Source organism: Polistes dominula, unplaced genomic scaffold (assembly GCF_049000335.1).
Source record: "Polistes dominula isolate Pdom_NZ unplaced genomic scaffold, Pdom_raw_medaka contig_15, whole genome shotgun sequence".
NCBI classification, from domain to species: Eukaryota; Metazoa; Arthropoda; class Insecta; order Hymenoptera; family Vespidae; genus Polistes; species Polistes dominula.
Window position 1 is genome coordinate 1,682,414 of NW_028300915.1, and position 26,897 is coordinate 1,709,310.

A 26,897-nucleotide genomic window follows, 5' to 3' on the forward strand; every position below is an offset into this window, starting at 1 on the left:
TAACTTTCTCGTACACCAACCCTATTCTTAAGTTTCTTATATAATTATAATGCAATAAAGTGCAAATTGCAGAATACAACCAAAAAAAAAAACAAAAAAAACCAAAATAATTATAAAAGAAAATGTAAAAGAAGAAGAACGTTGAGAATATAAGAAGAAGATGATTGTTACTTCGTTTGTAAATCTTTTCCTGTTGTCCCTTCTTTGTTCGTGAGTGGACTCGTTAAAATCCAGGATGGTTGTGCATCCGAAAGATATTTATGCAAATGACGGGTGTGCGATAATGAATACGCGAATTTGCAAGGGCCGACAGCCGTGCGTTCAACGACCACTCCTTCAAACTATTACTAAATGTATTACATGTATGTGTGAACACAAATGTACAAATGTATGAGTAAGTAACTAAGTGTACGATTGTACAAGTAAACGTACGAATGAATAAGTGTATGAATACTATATGAGTGAATGTACGAATGTACGAGTGTGAATAAGTGTATGAGTGTATGAGTGAGTATACGAGTGTACTTAAGAAAAGAATCAATTTAGACAATGTCAATAAATTACTCATCTTTTAGTTGCTGTCTAGGTGCTTGAAAACCAGGATCATCCTGACCACAATCATCCTACCGGTAGTCCTTTATGGTAACAAAACGTAGTCCACTTACGATACGGGACCAAAAGAAATTGAAGCTTTTCGAAAATAACAATTGTTCGTAAAATGTTTGGTGTAAAACGCGATGAGGAAAACGGGTGAATGGAGAAAACCCCATAACGTAGAAGTACACCGACTGTACAACAAACCGGACATCATTAACTTTGTAAAATCATGCCGATTAAGATGGGCAGGTCACGTGGCACTTATGGGGGTGGATCGAACGGTGCATAAAATACTGATCAGTATACCAACGGGAAAAGACCACTGGGTAGACCGAGACGTAGATGGGAGGACAATATTAGGGGGTGGATCTCAAAGAAATGGGCTACGAAGACCGCGAATGGACGGGGTCAAGCTCGGGGACGGGAACATTGGCGGGATTTGGTATTTGCAATGAACTTTCCAGTTCCTAATGCCAATTAATAATAATAATGTGTAAGTGAATAAGTGTATGAGTGTATGAGTGAGTGTACGAGTGTACAAATACAAGAGTGAGAGAGTGAGTGAGTGTATGAATGTATGAGTGAATGAGTGAGTGTGTGAGAGAAAGAAAGAGAAAGAAAAAGAGAGTTATGTAGAAAAGTTGAGAGGGTGGGGGAAAAATGAAAAAGGCACCGATGTCATGCGACCGACGTGACCTCTCATCGGTGACCCCGGACGAACCGGCCGACGACGACGACGACGACGACGACGAGGATGACGACAAGGACAACGAAGAAGAAGGGACTACGACTACGATGAGGAAGAAAGAAAAAGAGTAGAAAATAAATGTATGGGGCAGGAGGCTACGTTGAAGATACTACGTTCATGGTTAACCGTGAAAAGGTACGGTAGGTAGACAAACTTGATCGTATTCCTCACGTTCTATCTTTTTTATACAAAATAACAAATAAAAAATTGTAAAGGGAGAAGAAGATGATGATGAAACGATGAAAAGCATAAAGAAGAAAGAATAAGAAAACTAAAAAGAGGAAGATGTGATAAATGTATGTGTGAAAAGGATGAAAATGACGTAGTAGTAGTAGTAGTAGTAGTTGTGAAGGGATGACAATATATGTGGAGCATCGAATAATAAAAACGAAAGAGAAAAAAAACGTATGATGAACTAGACTAAGATATATGCATCATGGTTTACCTAGATTTTTATCTATAAGATAAAAATAAATTCTGTTAAAAAATAATAATACTAATCATTTTTATCTTTTTGGTAAAAATTATTATAGAATTTTTATTTATAAAATAAAAATAAATGCATCGTGTTACCTAGATTTTTATATAGGTGAAAAAATAAAATAAAAATAAAATAAAAATATAAAAATAAATTCTGACGAAAATAATAATACTAACCATCTATCCTATAATTAAAAAATATATAATAATCTGTGTGTGTGTGTGTGTGTGTTGTACAAATAAATAAAATAAATTTCTATCTCTCATAAAAAATAATTCAAATACATTTCAAATGTTATTACATTCATTCAAAATTATTTTCTAAGTATATTGATTTTTTGTTATAAGTGTAGTGCAGTAAAAGTAAAATATGTTCGATGATTAGTTGTATTAGAAAAAAATGAAATAAAATTAAATAATAATCTCATGATGTTAAATACTAGCAATTGCGAAATGGTTTTCTAGACGTCGGGATAACCCTAACGATCGGAATTTGTCCGTTCGGACAGGTACACGAGGTACAAACTAGGAGAGTAATCAGGAAGTTATGGAAGCTGACGAAGGGGACTACTACTACTACTACTACTACTACTACTACTACTAACCAACCAAGTCGTGCGCGGAATGGTCAAACGGGAAGATAAACTCGTCGACGTTCCCCTTCTAAAAAGAGAGAAAGAGATAAAGAAAGAATATTTTCTACTCTTCCTTCTTTTCTCTTGTCACCGGCTTTCCAACGATACCAGAAAAAAAAAGAAACAGAAAAAAAAACAACAATTTCAACTTTTTTTTTATCATTCCATATTCGTCGATGATTTTTAAACCGGACGGGACACTGTCCTAACTTTCGATCATGGTTTGTATTTGTTTTTTTTTTTTGTATTCAGGATGATCATTTTATAATAAATAAAATAAGAATTGTTATTTTCGATCAAAATTGTTCAAATAATTTATGAAGATTTGTTAAAGAAAAGATATAAGTTAAATACTTGTGTGTTACTATAATAATATATATATATATATATATATATATATATAATTAACCTACTTATGTGTGACTATAACAAAATTCAACATAATTTGTTATATCTGAAATTTCTAATTAAAATTAAAATAAAAAATAATAATAATAATAAACAAAAGAAGAAAGATAATCAAATTAATTAAATCACTCAATAAATATCAAAACCAATTAACCCATTAAACTATTTTTATAACCTCGAGATTATATCAACGATCATAAACTAACTGATAAAAAAAAAAAAAAAAAGATGTCAAGTATAATGTTATATTAAAAAATATTAATGAGGTCAATTGTGATATTACACAAGTTAGATAAAAATTCGTGTGAAAGATTTCATTGATTTCAAATCTTATCTTCAAACTAAAATTGATGGTTGAGTTTAGACCCAAGTGCTTGTCAGATTGTTGCCGCCTGCCATTCAGACAAATTCCGGCCATTAAACTTCGAATGTTCGTACGGTTCACGAGGTTCATAGTTTTTTTTTATTTCTTTTTATTTCTCACAACTAACAGAACCCCACCCCACCCTATTCCCTCCCACCTATCTCTCTCTCTTTCTCTCTCGTTATTTCTATCTTTTCAAAGGTCTACGATCAACGTTGAAGAATATGATGTTCGACCGTGGATTGACCCTTACGGTACCGCCAACAACGTCAATGGTTTAATTACGATAGTCATTGCTTCTTCTTCTTCTTCTTCTTCTATCGGAATTCTTTTAATGAAAGAAAAATCCCACCCCTTTTTCTCCTTCTTCTTTTTTTTATTTTTTTATTTTTAAGTTTAAGGATCAATGAAAGGCGGTAGCAGATGGATCCTTTTCTCTACTTAGGCTACGTTAGGTTAGGTTAACATTAACGTTTTATACAGTAAACATTTTTCTGACATTAAAATTATACCTTATTGTGTTAAATATTAACTCAACATGCATTCTACTAACCTTAAATGAGGTTTAATCTTGTATTTTTTTTAAAATAAACTAGTGAACTAATTGAACTTTGTTTAACACGTTGCAACACACTTTTAATTTAACGATCGTGTTTAGAAATACAAAGATCGGATTTGCAGCAACGTGTTAAACAATAAAAAAAGAATAAATGTGTGAATTTTAAAATAGAAAACAAGATTATTAAATAAAAAAAGTTACTTATAAGTAAGATAAATGAAAATTGATTGAAACGAATCGTTAGACGTGGACAAGATGCCAAGAGAATCTTCTTCCTCTTGATTCTTTTCGCAAACGTAGGCGGCTCTAAGAAAAGGTACGCAGATCTCCGATGAGAAAATGACCCCGACTAGGTACCCATACATACATATATATATATATATACATATGTGAGCAAGTAAACTATATAAACGTTTAGTCGTACATATACAAGTGTTAGTTTTCAACATTACTAACCAATACTAGTAATATTTGTTAATACATACAAACCTAACTACATATACATACATACATGGACATATATAACGTGCCTCATGTGGCATGTACATGACACACACATAATATGTGAGCAAGTAAACTATATAAACGTTTAGTCGTACGTATACAAGTGTTAGTTTTCAACGTTACTAACCAATACTAGTAATATTTGTTAATATATAGAAATCTAACTACATATACATACATACATGCATATATATAACATGTGGCATGTACATGACACACACATAATATGTTTTGGTAATGATAGTATTGTTTATGTGTAAGTAAACTACATAAACGTTTAGTCGTGCATATATAAATGTTAGTTTTCAACGTTACTAACCAATACTACTAATATTTGTTAATGCATAGGAACTTAATTATATATACATACATATATATATGTGTGTAACGTGTCTCGTGTGTTATGTACATGACACAAAGTATATGTATATGTGTTAGTAATGGTAGTATGGTAACGCGTGTGGCGTAGGTGATAGTAAATGTCCAGTTGTGATGGTGGGAGTACCGCAAAGGGTCAATCCACGAGTCCCCAGCGTTTATATTGTGAAGGTAGAACTCGTAGAAGAAGCTTCTCCGGGTTCACAGTCTCCCTGGCAATGTTCGAACACTTAATGGCCGGAATTTGTCTGCCACGGCAGGTACATACGACCGATAGTCTTTTTCTTGTGCTCTTCTTGCACGAACACAAACTGAATCCAACTACTCTGCACGATTTTAAGAGAGAAAGAAAGAAATGGGGAGAAAAGGGGTGAGGGGTGGGGTGGGGTGGGGGTTGAGTAAGTAAAAAAGGAACACAGATTAATGAATGTAATGTTGGTTGTTTCTTTTTTTCTTTTTTTTTTTCAATTTTGTATGGTAAATATATGATTTATTTGGACAACATAAAGTACGACATAAGATCGTTTCACGTGATGATGAGCTAAAACAAAATGGAAAAAGGAGGAGACAAGAGAATGATGAAGGTGGAATGATGAAGGGGAATGGCGGGAGGGAGGAGGAGGAGGAGGAAACACTGAGCTCGATCGAGCATTTTTCACGAGCCATTAACTCCCGAAGTAACGGCCCGCTCACCTTAACGAGATAATGACTTTACACTGTCGCTTTGTCGATGCGACCAAAGAGTAGATAAAAAAAAAAAAAAAAAAAAATAATAGAAATAAAAAGAACTAGATAAAGAAAGGGGAAATTGAAAATGTCGAACAAGGAAATAACATTATGATATATTCTGTACGAAATTGTAAATCTAGGAATTAAAATTTGTAACTGTTGACATAAATGTAAATTAATAAAGAAAAAGAAAAATATATGTAAATTAACAAATAAAACAATGTAATAATAAAATGTAAAATATGTTCGATAAAAATGATGAGTACGTTGACCCGCGTTTCCTGTATTTTTTTTTCTTTTTTTTTTTTTTTTATTTGGAAGTAAACGACCTTGCGTAACACGTGCTACGTGCCAAGGCCAATGTCATCGTAAAATATTATAATTTTCGTGTAAGGTGATCCACTTTTGTTGTAAACGAAAAAGAAGAAGAAGAAGAAGAAGAAGAAGTTGAAGAAGAAGAAAGGAAGAAAAAGAGAGAAAGAAAAAAAGAAATATAAAAAACGTATGATTGGTCGAGAATGACTCAATGAAAAATTTTCCTTACCGATAAGGTCCTTCGATAAATTTTTTTCTTTTCCTTTTCTATACTCGTCCTGTCGCTTCTGAAACATACATGGAGATATTGATCAATTCAGTGATAAATTTATTAATCAAATTATTCATTTATTTATATTCTATTTTATTGATAATAATTAAATATGAAATTTATAATAAATATAATAATTATTTATAATAAATGGTATTCCAAAGAAAACAAATTGTACAATACACACATATATAATATAAAAATTATAATATTAATTTATATTAATTTATATTAATATAAATCACAAAAATACATTATATTTAAATAAAAATCCATAGTCATAAATATCCCATAAATATAATTCCATATAATAAAATCAATTACCTTATATAATTCCTAACAATATAAAATCATTATTATAATAAAATTCAATTTCATCTTCTTATATGCAATGAAATAAAACAAATACGTAAGCCGATTAAAATGTTACTTTTCAAACGTGCCTATTCGATCATTCAAAAATCAATCGAAATCATTCGAATAACACCATTCACGTATTACACATATATATATATATATTAAAGGTGTATCGATCGGTTCGTTCACGAGGTTCCTTTCGTAGATTAAGTTACGAGATAAGTGCTTGTTATCCCCCCTTTTTCCTTTACCATCAGCCATCTCTCTCACAAACGAGACGTTATATTAACTCGGAGAAACGTGCATTTCGATTTCCTTTGAATCTACACTGAGAGGCTTCGTGGAATCTGGATCGAGTATGTTCGATTCTCCTTATCCATACCTTATACATACATATATACATATATATATATATATATATACTCTCAAGTGTGTATATGTAGAGAGAAACAGAAACAGAGAAACATAGAAAACATTGAAAGATATGCATGAAACACACTCGTGTACATGAACACATGTATGAAACACATTCGTGTACATGAAATCATGTATGAAACACACTCGTGATATGAAAACATGTATGAAACACACTTGTGTATATGAAAACATGTATGATACATACTGGTGTACATGATCTCATGCATGCATGAACATACTCTGTGTACATGGACACATGTGTGAAACACACTTGTGTATATGAAAACATGTATGAAACACACTGGTGTACATGATCTCATGCATGAACATAATCTATGTACATGACACATGCATGAACCACATTCGTGTACAGGAACACATGCATGAAACACACTCGTGTACATGAACAAATGCATGAAACATACTCATGTACATGAACACATGCATGAACCACATTCGTGTACATGAACAAATGTGTGTATTAAACACAAATCAGAGAAGGTAAAAGAAGACAGACAGACAAAGAGAAACACACAAGTTTGAACGTCTTGTAGATGTCGATACGGTTTCAGTTACCTAATCGCGTTAGTGTTATTCCACCATTGGTATTGTCTCCTTCTATCTATCTATCTCTCTCACAGACTACTCTAACACTCAGAACTAAGCGTTTACTTATTCACTAACTCACTCACTCACTAACTCACTTTCCCCTACTCTTACTTAGTTCCGAGTTTAACGACGCGTGAACGCAAACTTTACTCGTTCCATTACATTTTCTTACTAGGATAATCTACCACATTGATTCTAACACATACATATGTATATATGAAAGAAAAGTATAGGGGTAATATATATATATATATATACAAAAATGAAAGAATTAAAACAAAAATCTTGACAATTGAACATTATTCTTTTAAGTCGATAAAAAAAATTAAAACAAAATTTAAATAAAATTCTAAAAGTACGATAAATCGGTGACATGGTATAATCTATGATAAGAGATAAAAAAAACAAGTTCAAAGTTCAAAGTCAACGTAGACAATAAAAGTCTGACCACCACTTTCGTATGGTGGACAAGATAAACAAACAAACAAAAAGAAAGAAATAAAGAGAAAGCAAAAGAGTGGGTGGAAAGTAGGGAGTGGGGGGGGGGTGGTGTGTGTTAAGAAAGAGAAGGGGTTGTTACACACGTGTTCATACGATTTAAATACTTGATCGCAATTCGTTCGAGTATTTAAACGCACGTTTCACGTATTTCTATCGCTATTTAACATTCGATTCGGTCTTTTACTCTTCTTCTTCTTCTTCTTCTTCTTCTCCTTCTAACACCATGAAATATATTCAAGTGTACGTGTATATATGTGTATGTGATAAAAATAAAAAAATAAAAAGGAACAGAATTTGCTTACGTGTTGAAAATTGCATAGGTCGTCGAAGTTCTCTGGAACTTGGAATTTTCCAAAGAAAAATAAAAAAGGACTATGGGGAGGGGAAGGATGAGGGAGGGAGGGAGGTAGGGAGAGAGGGAGAGAGAGAGAGAGGGGGGAGGGGAAAGGTTGAACTCGTCTTGAATTTAATGACTGTCCCCTGTCATTCCGTTCGTTACTTTACTACGTCTCGAGATTTGTAGATATTTTCTATGTACGTGTATTGTAAGTATATATATATATATATATATATAGTTAAGTATAGTATGTAAGAACGTAGGTTGCTTATAACTATATATATATAAATATATGTGTGTGTGTGTGTGTGTGTGTGTGTGTGTGAAGGTGCACACGGTGAGAGTTCGTAAAAGCGAAAGTAGGAAAGGATTATCGTCCGAGGGTGAATTTTATGACCGAAGAAGGTGGGAAAAATTGAAAGTACTCGAAGAGAACCCGAACTCAAGGACGAATTTTAAACGACGTTGGGTGCTGGGTCTTGTGTTATAATACTTGTCTATTTTTTATTTTTATTTTTTTATTTTTATAATGTAATATTTATATCCTTCTATATTCTAATAAAAAGAAATAATTATTTGCTATAGTAAGTGTCTGTTTTTTTTTTATTGGATTAGTTCGTTGAAGTTATGAACAATTAAACCTCGTAAATCACTTTTTTTTTGGTTTCATGTTTAATTAGAATGATTGATAATTAATTGAACGTAACACAAGTTTAATGAACATAAAATATGAACGTAATATGACCTATTATTATTATTATTATTATTATTAATTTATTATTATTATTATTATCGTAATAAAAAATAGTCATAAGAAAAAGTACAACATTGAACTCAATTATATTAGTAATATAATTGAATATAGTGTAGATAATTAATCACTTATTAAACGTAATATTAATTAGGTATAATATTACAACATAATTATTACAAAAAAATACACACACACACACACAAATACAAAAAAAAGTATTTTAATAATTTACACAAATTATGAACACCAAGAACGAGTTGTACAAATGCACAAAAAAATATAAAAAAAAATTTCTGCTATAAATAAAATAATAATAATAATAATAATAAATTTTATTTTTTCAATTAAACAATTATTAAACATTCAAACGAGTTAAATAATTTTACAAATATTATAGTTACGATAATACAAATGTATATTTTTAATGATGTTAGATGATTACCCTTGCCTATCACGAAATTGAACTAGGCATCCTCTCCCCTCTCTGCTCTCCAATTTCCCCCTCTACTACGTTTCTTATCCCTCAAGATTACACTCGTACTGGTTCGCGGTAATAAATATGCTGATTAAGCGGCGAACGTATAGTCGGTTAATTTGCAGTATATCAGCATCCAACGGTGAACGGTAATTGGCCGTGAGGCATTATTGCAAACTATAATCCATAAGGTTTGCTCTCAATAAGGACCCATAGTTGCTTCGCAAATTAGAAATAATCGAAAATCTATATACATGTGTGTATGTGTGTGTGTGTGTGTATGTAATACTATTTTAATCATTGAACAAAAATTCTTTACAGGATATTACGATATGTAAGATAGAACAACAACAACAAATAAAAAGGAAAATTGTAATTTAAATGATTATTCAGATCCAAAAAAAAGTATTTAATCTAAAATAAATTGAAATTATTCATTATTAATCAATAAAACGTTAAAACAATCTTAATTATATTAATTACATTAATAATGTATAGTACTGTATTAGATTTACCTCAATTAATTGTTAATTAAACGAAATATTGAAAGGGAAGATTCAAAGTACGCGCGCAAATGGTGTACTCCTGTGGAGACCTCTTTCGGTCAGCATGTTCACTACCACCTTCTTCGGGTATTCCCCTGTGTGCGAAATGCGGTTTTACACGTGCAAATTATTTAAACAATAATACGTTTAATGTTCTTTTTATGTAAGATTCCTTGTATCATTTATTTTACATCCACATCATCAACTTAACACGAACGAAACGTGAATTGTGGTTTAAAAACACCAAGTATATGATCGAAGTACTGTCATTCTCGAAATTCACCTTCAGACTGACAGGTTGTCTTCTATGAAAATTCTTATATTAAATATTGTTTATATTAATAGAATTAATTAATTATTTTTACGCGCATGCGCAACTATGACTACGAGAATCAAATTTTACTGTAATGTAAGTAGAATGTATTAGAGTGTTCAAATAATTTGTTAAATAAATCAAATAATTGTTGATGCACCTGTGCAATGATGACTTAAGGTAAAATTTTCACAGCATACATACACACACACACACACACATATATATATATATTTTTTTTCTGTTTCATTTTCATTTCTTTTCTATAAGATGGCCGGTGATCGGGACCGCTAATTGCAGCGTCCCTTCAAGCAATCATTTTCATAATCCGCACTCGTAATTGGCCTGTCACACTTTTAACGGCACTAAATTCCGTGCCCTAACACTTCTATACACTATTCGTTTCACTCGTATAATTGCACATTTACAGGTGTCGTTGTAATAACCTTCGAACGTAGTCCTTTCGATTCTCCCTCCTCCAATCTCATCTTTTTATTAACCCCCCCCCCTCCTCCGATCTTAACCCACCCTCTACACATCTCGTAAATTTTACTTTTTTTTTTTTTAAACATTTTCTATCTAGTTAACTTTAGGAAAAAAAAACCATTGTTAATAACATTTATGATGGTGTGATTCTTCTTGGTATATTACCACTACTATTACATTATTATACATATCCTATCATTAAACGAAGTTTCTATAGAATATTTTTCTACTTAGTTCAAATGGGATCTATTAACACACATACACATTGATCTACTTTTAATAAATACTAATGTTAGAAAATAATTGTACGTTTCTTGTAAAACGTAAATCATTAAAAACATGCTACAACATATCGTGATTACGTATAGTACAAGTTATGTGGAATAGATTATGAATAGATTAGAATCAAATACTATTGGACAATTATTGGTTAAATATGAACAATTATATAAAAATATAAAATATACAGGTAATAAATTGTAATATTATTTATAATCAATCGATCGATCGATCATTTGGAATTTACTTTATCGACAAAAATTAAAATTCTAATCAATTAAACAAAACATTAGTCAAAATAAATTCCATACAAAAATGTGTTAACATTATCGAATATTTCTAACTTGGTTTTAATGTAAAAAAATAAATAAAAAGAATCAAAATTATATTGGGATCTCTGGCAGGGCTGTGACGTAGCAATTCGACCTATCTACTCTAATTTTGAATTTAGCCACCAGATAGCGTATTCAATTGTTAGAGATCCCACGTGACGTAGCAATTCGACCTATCTACTCTAATTTTGAATTTAGCCACCAGTTAGCGTATTCAAGTCTAGAGATCGCACGTGACGTAGCAATTCGACCAATTTACTCTAATTTTGAATTTAGCCACCAGATAGCGCATTCAAGTGCTAAAGATTCCAATATATGTGCGCCATTTGAAAATAGGCCATATTGTAAGAACGAAAAAAAAAAACATGGCTTCCTATTCTTTCGATAAATCGACTACATTTGCATACAAGTATTGTATTTTTATAAATAAAAAATGATAGAACGTTTCTAATGTTCCAAACGAAAAAAGAAATCAATGAAAATTCTCCCAAAAAGAAATATTCAAGTACAGATAATAATTAAGCAAAGATTGAAAAATATAATTGAGTATAATTGAGATAGATAGAATGTTAAAAATAGAAAAGAAAGGAAAACGAATTACCGTAAGAATTTGGTTGTATGTTTTAATAACATTATCAAACGCGTTATTAAGGTTTTGCTAGACGTCGTCGGTGGTAAGCCAAGTATGGTTGACGAGCGAAAGGAGTCGTATTTCGACGGTTTCACGAGTAAGAGTACTTTCATAATCGGGTTTACTCGACTCGTGCTCGCACAGATGTTCTAATGCAGCTACGGGATAGATAGAACCGTCGTTTTCTCTTTCTATTTATCTCCGCTATCCTTTCGAAGCAGCGAATGCACTGATACAACAACAACAACAACGACGACGACGACGACGACGACGACGACGATGAAGGAGAAGGAAGAGGAGGAGGTTGAGGGAACGTTTTCTCAACATGTTAACTTTCAAACGAGCTCCGCGATTTGTTTCAATGAATCAACAATAAAACTTTTACAATATTTTTCATCTTAAACGTTTATCATATTATATATTTTCTATAATAGCATAATGGAGAGAAAAGGAAGCCATGTTTGTTATTTTTTTTTTTTCGTTTCTACAATATGGCCTACTTTAAAATGGCGATACACTACGATGTTTATTTTTATTCGAGAATATTAAAAAGGTATTCTTTTTTTTTTTTTTATTGATAGAAAAATATTGATAAATATGCATTATTTAGAAATTAATAATCGATGTTTGTTTAATAAAAAAAAAAAAAAGAATAAATTGAAATAAAGATATTTTTATGTTTTAATATAACGATCTTAAAATGGCGATAGTACTGCGATATCAAATTCTATTTAATTAACAAAATATTTATCAACGAACAACGAGTTAATTATTAAAAATAAAATAATTATTTAATAATTCAATGACCAACAAGAAAAATGTGCTAAACCATCAAATATTATCTACAAATATTATCTAATAATATAGGTTATGAAATAATACAAAAAAATACTCTAAATAATTACCTAAGAATATAACAAACAAAAAAATAAACTAGTAAAGAGTGAAAAATAAATAAACAAATAAATAATCAAATAAATAAATAAATAGAAAAAAAAATAAGAAGAATCTAGTAAGTAGATATGTGTAAGTAAGTACTTATTTCCATTTGCGGCAAACTTCTTCCTGCACTTACATTAGATACGATGCAAGTAGAATTAAATGGAGAAAGAGAAGGAAGAAGAGATCGAATATACTTACATAGTAAATACGAATATAAGTATAAGTATAAGTTAAAGTATGAATAAGAAGAAAGAAAGAAAATGTAAGAAGAAGATGAAAGAAGAAAAAGAAAGGAAAAGAAAGAGAGAGAGAGAGAGAGAGAGAGAGGAAATTGCCCAACTATCGTCCTGCATTAGCATATCTGCGTGGTAATAAAGGTTTAAACTATTCACAAACGCGTAAAGCGCGCAAACTATACGATAAATTAAATACGTTAATTGGCCTAAAGCGATATACGGTAAACGTTCGTAATCACTCGCGTGGCTTACCGTTCTTCTCATCTTTTTCCTCTTTCATTTTTTTTTTTATTATTTCAATCTTAAAACGACTTTGGAATATCAGTTCGTATCAAAAGTAACGAAACATATATAGTTATAAGACTTAACGAAAAAGAACATATATACTAAATCTTTTCTTTCAATGTATGTATGTACGTTTATATACACGTTTTATAATATGTGTATTGGTAATAATGTTTTCTACAATTCTAATAAATATTTCTAATCGCTTCATTTCCGAACATTCATACTAGACAAATCTAACGAGTCTTTCAACAAGTAACGCAATATTTTTCTTTAATTGACATTCATTTTATCGATATTATTTATTATTGTAATAATAATGGAAATGTAATGTTTTAGTGATTGGAATTCATTTGTTTGATTTATTTTGATATATGGTTATATCATTATAATATAATTTTAATTAATTGAAATTAATTTGGGATATAGTAAATTTATTTTAGTTTAATTTTGATATTTATCAAACGCGTTGCTGTGGCTCACAATCAGTCCGATACACACGTCTTTAAATCAACGAATTATCTCATACCGCCATCTGTTAGAATCTTATCGAATTAACAGAGATAATCATGACTCTTTGTTAATAAACAAATAATTCACAATAAAACTTATATTTCAATTATAAATTGAGATAGAAACTATTCTATCTTTCGAGTTAGATGAAACTGCACACAGTGTGCAAAATTTGATTCAAATTGGTTCAGTAGTTTAGGAGTCCATTGCGAACAAACAACATGACACGTAATTTTTATATATATTAAGATAAGATTATATATTATAAAATTAACTAAAATATTAAATATATAATAAATTAATTAAATTAATATAAATATTATATTATTATTTGTATTAAATTAATTTATATTATTTAATTTATAATTAAATATATATTGGAATGAAATCGAATAAGAATATAATACAAACACACATGAATGATACACGCATTATCGAACTGATGACCCACTGACGTACTAAACAAAGGACAGGACCAGGACCAGGACCCTTCTTCTTTCATTCTTCGACGAAGACTTTTTCGGTCTTGAGCACGCGAGGAATTAAAAGGGAGAACACTTCTTTCGATATTTCGTACGTGCCCGAGAACGGGAAACGGTTTCCCCGTCGTTGCGATTTGATGAATTCGCCCTCTTTACTACTACTCTCTCCCAAACCTTTCTAATAAATACATTCACACATATATATATGTATACATAATAATAAAAAAAAAAGCATTGAAATAAAATTATTAAATTAATTAATTTAAATAAAATTAAAAAAAAAATTACAAAGAATTTGTTGATTAATTTAAACGTCAATTGATTTTTGTTATCACAAATTAATTTAAAAATATAAAATATTTATTATTATTATTATATTTATATTTATTTTTTTTTTGTAATATATATATATATCTGGTTTTTATCCCCGATTAGATAAAAAAAAACAAACAAACAAACAAACAAACGACAAAATCTCGCAACGGGTAGTTAATTCACGAACCAGGTCGTTGATGACAAAGAGGGTGCGGCAAAAGGGTGTGCCACTTTTCCCCGACGAACTCGATCCGTGTTAGGTTAGAAGAGGAATAATAATAAAAGAACAAGAAGAAGAAGAAGAAGAGAAAATAAGACATGTCCTCTCTCCAACGACAACTACAACTACAACTACTACAATGACAACAACAACAACAAAAATACTTGGAAGAATCGAGGGTTGGGCCGTAAAGTATTGGGAAATCTTCGCATGAGGAATAAAAGGCTAGCCTATACGCAACAAAAGAAAATAATAACACGAATAGAACAACAAAAGAAGAAGAAAAAAAAAAACAACACAAAAATAATCAACTCAATTGCAATCGATACACCACCACAACTTAGAAGACAGACGCCATTATATTGCAAAGTAAGATATATATATATATATTTTAAACTACTAGGTTCAATTATCGATTATCAACGCCTAATTCTATACCACGTTAGATTATTTCATAGGTCGTGGTAAATACTTTAGAAAGATTGTCGTGTGAAACACATTGTCATTGGTTTATTAATCCTCTTTCCCCCACCATTACAACCACCATTTTCTTTTCAGACATGTGTCGGTAATGCAGGTATCTACAATATCGATATAAATGACTTCTTATTTGTTTCTAATCGCATTCTTTTCTTTTTTTTTTTTTTTTTAAATTCACGTTCTCATGAAATTGTTTTCATTTTTAATCGTTTGACAATTCTTGAAATTCTGCGACAATACGTCGGACACGAAAGTTTTCCTTTACGTGTGTTACATGGTCAATAAAAAAATAAAAAATTCTAAGAGACTCGAGACTGGAGACTGAAGAAGAAGAAGAAGAAGAAGAAGAAAAAATAAAAAAGAAAAAGAATAGAAAGAGAAAGACAAGATTACACGTATTCGAAGTCGACTTGCATACCGACGTCCTGGCTCATCCTGTGTGCTTGTCCCTTTCCAGAAAGGCTCGCTACGAATGCCAATCCCACACGTAAGCAACTTCATCTTTCTCTTTTCATCCTTTTATTCATCTCAACAAGGGGTTGACTTTCTCGTCACGTATCAATAACGTCTGTCAGAATCATTTTCAAACTTGACTTCCTTGTTCCACCTTAACTTGCAATTTAACTATTTCTTTTGTTTATCTTCTTCTTTGTAATAACAATTATTTCAATTTCGTTTTTTTAGGTTAAGTAGGTAATCCTATTAAAAGTCCTAGTCCTCCCCTAGTTCCTTTTTTATTGGTTTATTTTTTTTTGTAATATTTAAAAATATTTAATTTAATTAACTGCTGATCTATGTTGAATTATCATTTGGTATTTTAATTACAATTGCAATATAAATTAAATTATATTAGTTTAATATTCAAATGTTTGCACACCTAGGTGAAATAAAAATATATAAAAGCTATAAATAATTATTGTAATTAAAAATATAATAATTATATGTGTTGTGTTCAATAATTTAAATTTGAAATGTGTAACAGACGTTAAACCAACTGTCAAACTAAATCTACTAGAGTTTAACATTTTAATGGCCGTTCATACAACACGTGTGTGTTTGATAACTGAAACAATCGTTATTGGTTGTTATTTTATTTAAAATTATATAAATTAAATGTTATTGTTGTTTTGTTTTATGTTAATTTTGTTCGTGAATGACAATAAAGTTCTTTTAAATGAATTTTCAAAAAAATATTACTAAGTCCCTGACGACTTTTGACTGCATACACGTGCAGCCATTAAAGTGTTAATTGAAAAAAAAAAAAAAAAGAAAGAATACTCTGAAAATAGTCGGTCAATGTCAAAGTGAACAAAATCAAATGTTCCAATTAAGTGAGAACAAGTTTGGTGTTTAAAAGAACAAGTTCTTCAACATTTAAAGACATACATACACACACAAACGTGCACACACAAGAAAAAAAAGGAAGAAGTAGCTTCATCTTCTAGTAAAAAGCATTACTTGATTCAATCCCATAGAAAAATGGGTGTTTAACCGTGCGTGAGCGTATCAGAGCGCGTAGCAGCAAGCTAAGTTAAGTTAGCTAGCAAGCAAGTAAAGCAACAACAAACACGCATGCAGAAATAAGGTAAATGCAAACGTAAACGTGAAAGTGTGACACCGGTCAAGGTAGTAAGGAAACCTATGCGCGTGCTTGCATCTTATGCACGCCACCGACACGCTCGGAATATTGCCACTTACTCTCATGCTCGAAAGCAACCTGGAACGATCTCATAAGTGTGTGAGAAATGAGAGAAAATAAGGTCAAATATGACTCTACATACTAAATGAAAACCTTTTTTTTTATGAGGTTTTATTTAAAAAAAAAAAAAAAAGAAATTTATTCAATCGTTGACTTTGGAATTTCTGATGACGAGTATACTCGTCGCCGAATGAAATATTATTATCGTTTGTTATTTGTATTAAATATTTATTAATTTACATTTTGTTTTAAAATATAATCTGGTATTGGGAAATAATTAAAATAAAAAAAGAATAAAATGTAATAATTGATTTAAGTGCAATGTGGTAGGATACTACGTATCAATAGGTCTACCTTCTAAAATAAATAAATAAATAACATAATATATAAAATATTTATACGGTTATTAGTTACGTAACTAATTAGGGTAATAATAAAACCAAAAAAAAAAAAAATTAGATAACATTTGTCGAACCAAATAACAAAGGAAAATGCAATGTGATAGGATACTACGTATCAATTGGTTTACTTTGTAAAATAAATAAATAAAAAAGTTATATATAATATAAAATATTGATACGATTGTTAAGTAGGTAGGTAACTAAAGTAACAATAAAAAAATTGAAAAAAAAAAAAAAAAATCAGATAACATTTGTCCAAACAAATGACCATAGAAAGTGCAATATGATAGGATACTACGTATCAATGGGTCTACCTTCTAAAATAAATAAATGAAAAATATAAAATATAAAATATTGATATGGTCATTAGGTAGGTAGGTAACTAAGGTAACAATAAAACCCAAAAAAAAAAAAATCAAATCAGATAACATTTGTTGAACCAAATGACAAAAGAATAAGAACGTGACATTTAGGGGTTTTATGAAAAGAAAAAAAGGGACACGAGAGAAAAAAGAAACCGGACGGATTTCCTCTACGAATTTCATAATTATAAATAAAACGTGATATACGTATATATTGGCCGGATGTAAGGGAATATATACTACTATGTCAGGACATTCCTACACGAAAATCTTTCGAACCATAACCAAGTGTTGGGGATTACTATATATTATACGTGTGTTTGTGAACATTTTGTATATATCATGTGCACAAGTCCTTCTCATCGTAATAGAGTATTACTTCGAGATAATTGGACGTATGCACGTATGTACATATGTACTTACATACATGAAAATATATATATATATACACATATATATATACTACAATGATAAATGTCGTGAGTTTTCCTCGTCCTTTCTTTCGCTAGAAAGGAGTGACAGTTAAGTGGTTGAACATAAGTTCTCTTCCATATATATATAATACCACGACTGGTACCACTTGAACAAAGTACAACACATACACATATGCACATACACACGTTTTTTTCAAATCCTTTTACAAATTTTTAATTTAACCACAAGTTAGTTTCCAATCAAAATTTTTATATTAAAATATTCAATTTTATCATAAATAATTCATTGACAATAAATATAAACAAATTACTAAGCCAATTTGGTGATATAATAATTTTTGAAACGAGTTATATTAAAATTAACCTCTAAACGCTTTTGGTCACATACGTGGACGTTTAGTTTTTTATAATTATAGTTAATATTAATAATGAGTAGAAGAAAAATTTGATAAATCAATCACAAAAGTAAACATTTGTTGATTAGGTTGCATTAGTAATGGTTATTTGTGATGTATAGTTAAAGAAAAAGTAAAAAACATTTCTTTCCCGCCAAAAGTTATTTTTTCCCGCCATAAAAAAAGTCGTCCCTGAAGAGATTAAACAAAAATGATTAATTTGCTCATCTTGCTCGTATCAATGATGTATAAAATGATAATTAATTGAATTAATAATATTATCATCATAAGAAAATTATTCACCATGTGAAATATGTTGAAAATATTTGAAGTGGATATAATTTAAATAATCATATATGTTAATTGCTTTTATATATTGACACGAAAATGTAGAAATATAATATTAAAAAAACATTAAAAAAAAAAATAAGAAAAAGTAGGAGGACAATTTGAAGTTATAGGTTAGGTTAACTTTCGAAACAAGTAAGAAATATTCGATCGAAGATCATTCGCTGTGTGTTGTGTGTGTCCTTTGATAAGTTTGCTGAGGGTTCAAGGATAATGTTTAATGAACATTATTTAATGTATATATATATATATATATGCGTGTGTCTTCTTCTTTTTTAGTGTGTGGTTTTAATAGTTGAAAGCCAATCGTGAGATCAGAATATAAAAATAATCGTAAGTATGGGAAAGAAATACGAACGAGTATTATATCTGTTTTTCTTTCTCTTTCTCTCTCGGATGTCTTCTGTTGTTCAATGCCGTTCGTCGACTCACACATTTTATTTTCTATCAAGAATCGATATACCTTCGAGAGATGACGCCATGAAAAAGAGAGTATCGTGCGTCCTTCGAGATATCAACACATTCGATTATTTTTTTTTATATATTTATTTTTATATTTATTTTTATATTTTACTTTTTCCTTTTCCTTGTTTTCTTTATCTTTTATCTTCATCTTGTATCTTTGATTTTGATTAATTCGTTCCGCATGTTTCAACAAAAGAGAGTGGGGAAAAGGTTAACGTTTATTATTCTAGAATTTTCTTTAAAGAAATATCTAAATTATTATTTTCCTTTATATAATATTTTTTGATATCTTATCTTCTTAATATATATAAATTAGGTGTCACGTTGTTTGTCCGCAATGGACTCCTAAACTACTGAACCAATTTTAATCAAATTTTGCACACTCTATGCAGTTTCATCCAACTTGAAAGATAGGATAGTTTATATTTCAATTTATAATAACAATATTATTTTATTGTGAATTATTTGTTTATTAACAAAGAGTCATGATTATCTCTGTTAATTCGATAAGATTCTAACAGATGGCGGTATAAGGTAATCAGTTGAGTTAAAGACGTGTGTATCGGACTGATTGTGAGCCACATATATATATATACATATTTAATTTTTTAATTTATTAATAATAATTTTATATAAAAATATTTTATATAAATAAATTTGTTATTATATTATTTTGCATTAATATAGATAAAACACCATAGCAATCGAAGGTTTGCCAAAAGAAAAATAAGCCGTATTAATTACATTTAAATTCTATGCATTCCTAACCTCAAATAAAAACCAAAGAAGAAAACAATAAGATAAAATTAAAACTATCTTTCGAATTAATTAAAAAATATCCAAAGTTACAGAATTTTGTTGTCAATTTTTAAAAACACGTGTCGTCGCAAAAACAAGCAAACAATTTTAATTCAAATTAAACGAAATCTAAACCAGGCCAACAACCGAGACAACTTTTACCCAATTATCATTAACATCGAGACCTCGCTTTCCCAAACTCTTCTTCTTCTTCTTCTTCTTCTTCCTTCTCTTTTTTCATTTTTCATTTTCATTCTATTTTTGTTTACAAGAACACAATTTACAAGACTCGTTGTTCCTTATCGATCAATTTCTATTACACGAAACGCAATAAATAAAATCATATTTGTGACTTAACCAATCCACTGCAGGACAATTTCCTCATTTAAAAAAAAAAAAAAAAAAAAAAATATAAAAAATAAATAAATAAAAGTCCCAACCCAACCTAACCTAACCTATCTTAACTGAACCCACCTCCTAGACGGTTGGAATAATTACAGGATCGATAGGAAAGAAGGAACCCGAATGCCACGCGTGCTTCCGCTCGAACGTAAACATTACACGGCTGTCGAAACCGCATTCGCGAGACCGTCAATTACGAACCCTACATAAATCTTCTTTCTCTCTCACTCTCACATCATACACATATATACACAAGCTAATAAATACAGATAGAAAGAAACAAATATATACATAACCACAAAAAGAAACGGAAACTTAAATAGAATGAGAAAGATAGAGAAAGAGAATCAAATGGTTATACCTACACTTTCAAAAAATACAACACACACACACACACATACAGATAGACAAAGAAACATTGCATTTGTAGAAATACGCACATACACACATACACAGATATATATATATATATATTGGTTTGTTTCTGATCTTCTCTTCCTTCCAAGTTCTGCGAGAAGCTCAAGAAGAGACTGAAATAGGTGACCGGCAAAACTAGTTTTTACCGTAAATCCGCATAGAAAAGAAAGAGAAAGAGAGAGAAGGAGAAAGAGAGAAAAAGGGAGAGAGAGAGAGAGAGAGAGAGAGAGAGAGGAATAGTTGTTACTAGTCGAGGGAGAACGAGAAAGAATTCTCTCGGTGTAGATATAAATCCGTTGAGTGCTCCGAAGAGATTTCTATCCTCGAATTCGATCCGGTCACCTCATCCTCCCCCTCCCCCTCCTACTACTACTCCTCCTTCTCCTCCTATTCCACCTTTCTAACTATCCATCTTGATATATAGTATAGACTCGATCGCTATCTTTTCATCTTCTATTTATTTCTATTGAAATAACTTATTTATTACTACATGTTAAGTATAGTATCTGTATATATATATATAGTTCTTGTATTATAGAGACAGATTAAATTAAATGTGTAAAATGTACATTCAAATATGTATGTATGTGAGTAATATATATGTAAAGTACAAATATTACACTTAAAAAAAATATTGAACTTCGTGTAAGTTGTTAAATTATACTAAATGGTATAAATTGGATTTAGTTGAATTTACATGTGTTTAAGTTTATTTTTATTATTGCTTAAATAAAAAAAAAAAAAAAGAAACTATTATTCATTTGAACTAATAGACTATTAATAAAGCTTATTGAATTAGATAATATCGGTAATTTTATCTTTACATATTTTCTCGTGCAAAGAATAATAAATCCTGTATAATCTGTGTATCTATGTATTCCAAAAAATAAAAAAATAAAAACTTGTTTGAAAAAGTGTGTGTTAAAATTATATTTATATATAATTACAGGTACGTCACACGTTTCAATTATTATCGAAGAAAATATGCTTATTACATTTAATAGAATATAATATAATGCTTGTGCTTATAAATATGATTACTATAATTTGTTAAATGAATTTTAATTGAATTATATATATATATATATATATATAGTCACGTGTTAAAAGTGTTCCAAATCTTCTTCGTATAAAAGAAAGAACAAGTATGAACATACTGAGAAAAATGGCAGGAGGAACGAACGTTCACTCACTCACTCAGTTGCGCGCGCGAGCACACGCAACCAATCGACGTGTAAAAAGGTAAGAAGGCAATCACGAACCAGGCCCGAATATGGGCGAGTAAGGTCAGGGTGCGAAAGCAGCTGAGAACGAGGAATGCCATTACGAACGTTTCCTACGTTTTCCCTTTCTCTCCCCCTACGCCATTTTTTATTTTCTTTTTTTCGCAAACGTAGTACTTCCACCTCGTATTTTTAAACGATTATTATTCGATCAGGACAAATTTTATTATAATTTGATATAAAGTTTTGAAAACTTTGTTTATGAAGTATTGAAATGTTGTATCTTTACGATAAATTTGATTCTTTTTTCGAATGGTGTGATAAAAATTAAATATCGAATATACACATCGCTGCCATATTGTTTTTACGTTTTAAGTTTTAGAGCTTCCTAAATTTACCGATAGGTGATTAGTATTCTAATGATACCATTGTACGTATAAATATTCTTTACAATTTTTTACATTTTCAATTATTATTATTATTATTATTATTATTATTATTATTATTATTTAAATAAAAAAAAACAAATTATCAATTACAATTACAATTATAGAAACGATAAAATCTCCATGTTACTATCTTTCATTTATCTGTCCATATATCCCTCTCTCACTTTTTCCACTATTCCCTTTCATGCGGCTTTCAATTTTTCAATGATAATCAATCTCATTAATTATCGGAACACACACACATACACACATCCTCCCCTACTATTCAATCCTTAGCAATCTTCTTCATGATATTTTCTCTCTGGTATATCCACGCTCGTATTAAAACAGTAGAAGAAGAAGAAGAAGAAGAAGAAGAAGATGGAAAGTAAAGAATAAGAATAAAAAGAACACGAAGACGAATAAGAAAAAGAAAACGAAAAAACAGAAGAAGAAGAAGAAGAAGAAGAAGACTTGACCGGATGCGTTGAATATCGCGTGTTTCCACCAAAGTGCGAGAGCGCCGGCCGGGCTAAAGGGTCTCTCCTCTCCTCTTGGTTGGTTGGTTGGTTGGTTGGTTGGTTGGTTGCTTACCTCGCCACGCGTGTGCATCGCAATGCAATGCAATGCAATGCAGGCAGCAGCCAGCAGCAACAGCAGCAGCAGCAGCAGCATAAAACAAGCTGCCATACATGGGGCGACCGTCAGCCCGACTCCGGGTTATAGCAGGACCAGCTTCGCTCTCTTACGATGGTTGAGAGGAGCCCCTAGCCAGCACCAGTGGTGCTGTTGAAGAACAGAAAGAAAGGGGAAGGGAAGGGGAAGAAAATAAAACAAAAAGAAAGAAAGAAAGAGAGATAGTTATAGAAAAGAAGAAGGATAAAATGAGACAGATAGAAATATAGAGAGAAAAGTTATAAAAAAAAAGAGAGAGAGAGAGAGAGGTAATATACAAGAGTAGAGATAAAGATCTTTAAAGATAGAGAGATACATAATATAAAGAAAATAATAAGAAAAATATCGATGGATAGGTAAATGTATGTGTGTATATTTTATGATAGTGACACAATGTTGAAGACGAAGTAAGAACAAGACTTTTAATGATCGTAGGGGACAGAAGTGGGGTTGGGGAAAGGGGTTTAGGTAAGAACTTAAATTATTATTTACGATTATTATTATTATTATTATAATTATTAATGAAGTAATTATGCAACGTAGTCACCAATTAAATCTTTATCTCTCTCTCTCTCTCTTTCTTTTTACCTCACTAACGTAATACTTGGATATGAACAAAATAAGGATTTTATATAATATTTAGCTTAGTAATATAATAAATAAATCAAAATAAAAAACTATAGAAAATATATTATTATAGAAAAATTGGGGCTACAAATAAGCGTGAAAAAAATCAAATTATTGGTCATCATTAGAATTCAAAATGTGCCTAACACTGAAACTTTGGTCGTTTGGGATAAAATTTAGGAACGGGTCAGCAACTTTGGGTATTTAGGATTGATCATAAACCAAGAACTTAAGAAAAGAATCAACTTAGACAATGTCAATTCATTACTCAGCTTTTAGTTGCTGTCTAGGTGCTGGAAAACCAGGATCATCCTGACCACAATCATCCTACCGGTAGTCCTTTATGGTAACGAAACGTAGTCCACTTACGTTACGGGACCAAAAGAAATTGAAGCTTTTCGAAAATAACAATTGTTCGTAAAATGTTTGGTGTAAAACGCGATGAGGAAATCGGGTGAATAGAGAAAACCCCATAACGTAGAAGTACACCGATTGTACAACAAACCGGACATCATTAACTTTGTAAAATCATGCCGATTAAGATGGGCAGGTCACGTGGCGCTTATGGGGGTGGATCGAACGGTGCATAAAATACTAATCAGTATACGAACGGGAAAAGATCACTGGGTAGACCGAGACGTAGATGGGAGGACAATATTAGGGGGTGGATTTCAAAGAAATGGGCTACGAAGACCGCGAATGGACAGGGTCAAGCTCGGGGACGGGAACACTGGCAGGATTTGGTATTTGCAATGAACTTTCCAGTTCCTAATGCCAACTAATAATAATAATAAGAAGAAGGGAGAAAAAGGATTGTAAGTTGAGAAGGGAATCAGAACTCTTCTTCTTCTTTCTGACTTCCTTCTTCTTCTTCTTCTTCTTCTTCTGAAGATAAGCGAACATTGCTTTTTTGCAAATACGAAACGCACAAAAGGGAATCTCTCTCTCTCTCTCTTTCTCTTTTTCTTTCCATCACCTTTGGCTAATATTCTCATATTCTTTCTCTCTCTTTTTCTCTTATAGAATTTCTCATTTTACCTTCTCAGCAACGAGCTACCAGTAATATCTATTATCGATGTGACTAATCACGTTCTCAGTTATGCCTACAGCTATTTCGTATACACATTGTACAGACTCTATATATACATATATAAGTATATATATATGTGTGTGTGTGTGTGTTTATATGTATGTGCATGAATTGAGAGTCTTTGACGCGGTGAAGATGCGATCTGAATAAGCTTGATGTTAACACATTCTCTCTCTCTCTCTTTCTCTCTCTCTCTCTCTCTCTCTTTCTTTCTTTCTTTTCTATTTAAGTATATATATGTATACATTTTATCGGGTACTAGCTACTCAAGCTGTTTAAAGTAGCTACTCTCTTTATGAAAGAACTTTGAGGGATTACACCTTTCCGTCCTTGGATCGAAAGCTTCGATATATATATAATGCACGTATATATGTATATATTGTATATGTCTACCTTTCATTCGATGAAGAGGGGGAAAAAAAACATAATAAAAAATAAAAAATAAAATAGAAAAGTTGTTAACTGGTACGTTCTATCTCAATACGAAATATATACATATATATGTTTAACTTCCTTCTTTATTTCAGCAAGTAAATGTATGGTGAATAGATATCGTATGTGTTCATGTATGTATCTATAGAAATAGAAAGAGAGAGAGAGAAAGATAGAAAACTATATATATGGTATATAATACACGCAATCTAGAAAGTATAATTTAAAGACAAACTAACAGCATGAGTGATTAATTCTTGAAGTTAACTTTTCTATCTCTCTGTTTTTATTTTTTTCTTTATTTTTGTTTTATTCTCTTACTTTCTGTAGATCGAATTCCCCTAACCTTGTAAAGTCAGTAGTTACATGCCGTTATACATATAACCAAAGGTGTTCGAAGGCGTATTGAAGGAAACACCCACGTGTGTTTTGAAACGAGTAAAACAGACGGATGAATTAGATAGATAAGTTACATAAGAGTACGTGTATGTGTGTGTATGATAATATTAGCTTTTTACGGAAAAATCTTCTATATATATAAATGAAGATTGCATTTGTTCCTAACCTCTAATCTGAAAAAGTATTCTTTATCAATTGTCTTGAAATTTTGACACAATGTTGTATTCACATACAGCCAGATTTTTATTACATTAATTTATTTATAAAATTATTAATTAATTTAAAAAGAAAAGAAAAAGATTACAGGTAAGTTCAGCGCCATCTGTTGGCCATAGATTTCGATGAGGGCGAGAAACATTTGAGCATAACCTAACACATAAAATCACAAAAAAAACCTATTTCTAAATTAATACGTCCTATTATAATTAATTTATTATTAAAATAATATTTTTCATAGTTAATTAAAAAAATTAAAATAAAATAATATAAATATATATTTTATTATTCTAATATTATATATATTTAATATTATTTTTTAGATTTAATTTTGTAAATTAATAATATTAATTAAATTAAATATAATTATTAAATAAAATAATATTAATATACATATATATATATATATATATATATATATATATACTATAAATAGAGAAAAGAAATAATAACGAGTAGGATAAAATAGGAATGAGTTATAAAATGGCCGATAAATCGTCGAGCATGATCCAAACACTTTTTATAAGCGAACAGGATACTCTCTATCTTTCTTTCTCTTTCTTTCTTTCTCTCTCTCTCTCTCTCTCTA

The 26,897-nt window shown here is 30.5% G+C and overlaps 1 protein-coding gene across 2 annotated transcripts in view; it reads right to left on the reverse strand.

Moving 5' to 3' along the window:
• Positions 1–26,897, reverse strand: part of sano (CABIT domain-containing protein serrano) — a 122,221-nt gene that overhangs the window by 75,444 nt on the left and 19,880 nt on the right. For both annotated transcript variants that reach the window (XM_015324462.2, XM_089170309.1), the window contains exon 2: positions 5,947–6,004. The gene's annotated coding sequence lies outside the window, so the exon portion shown is untranslated. The remainder of the gene's footprint in view (positions 1–5,946; positions 6,005–26,897) is intronic.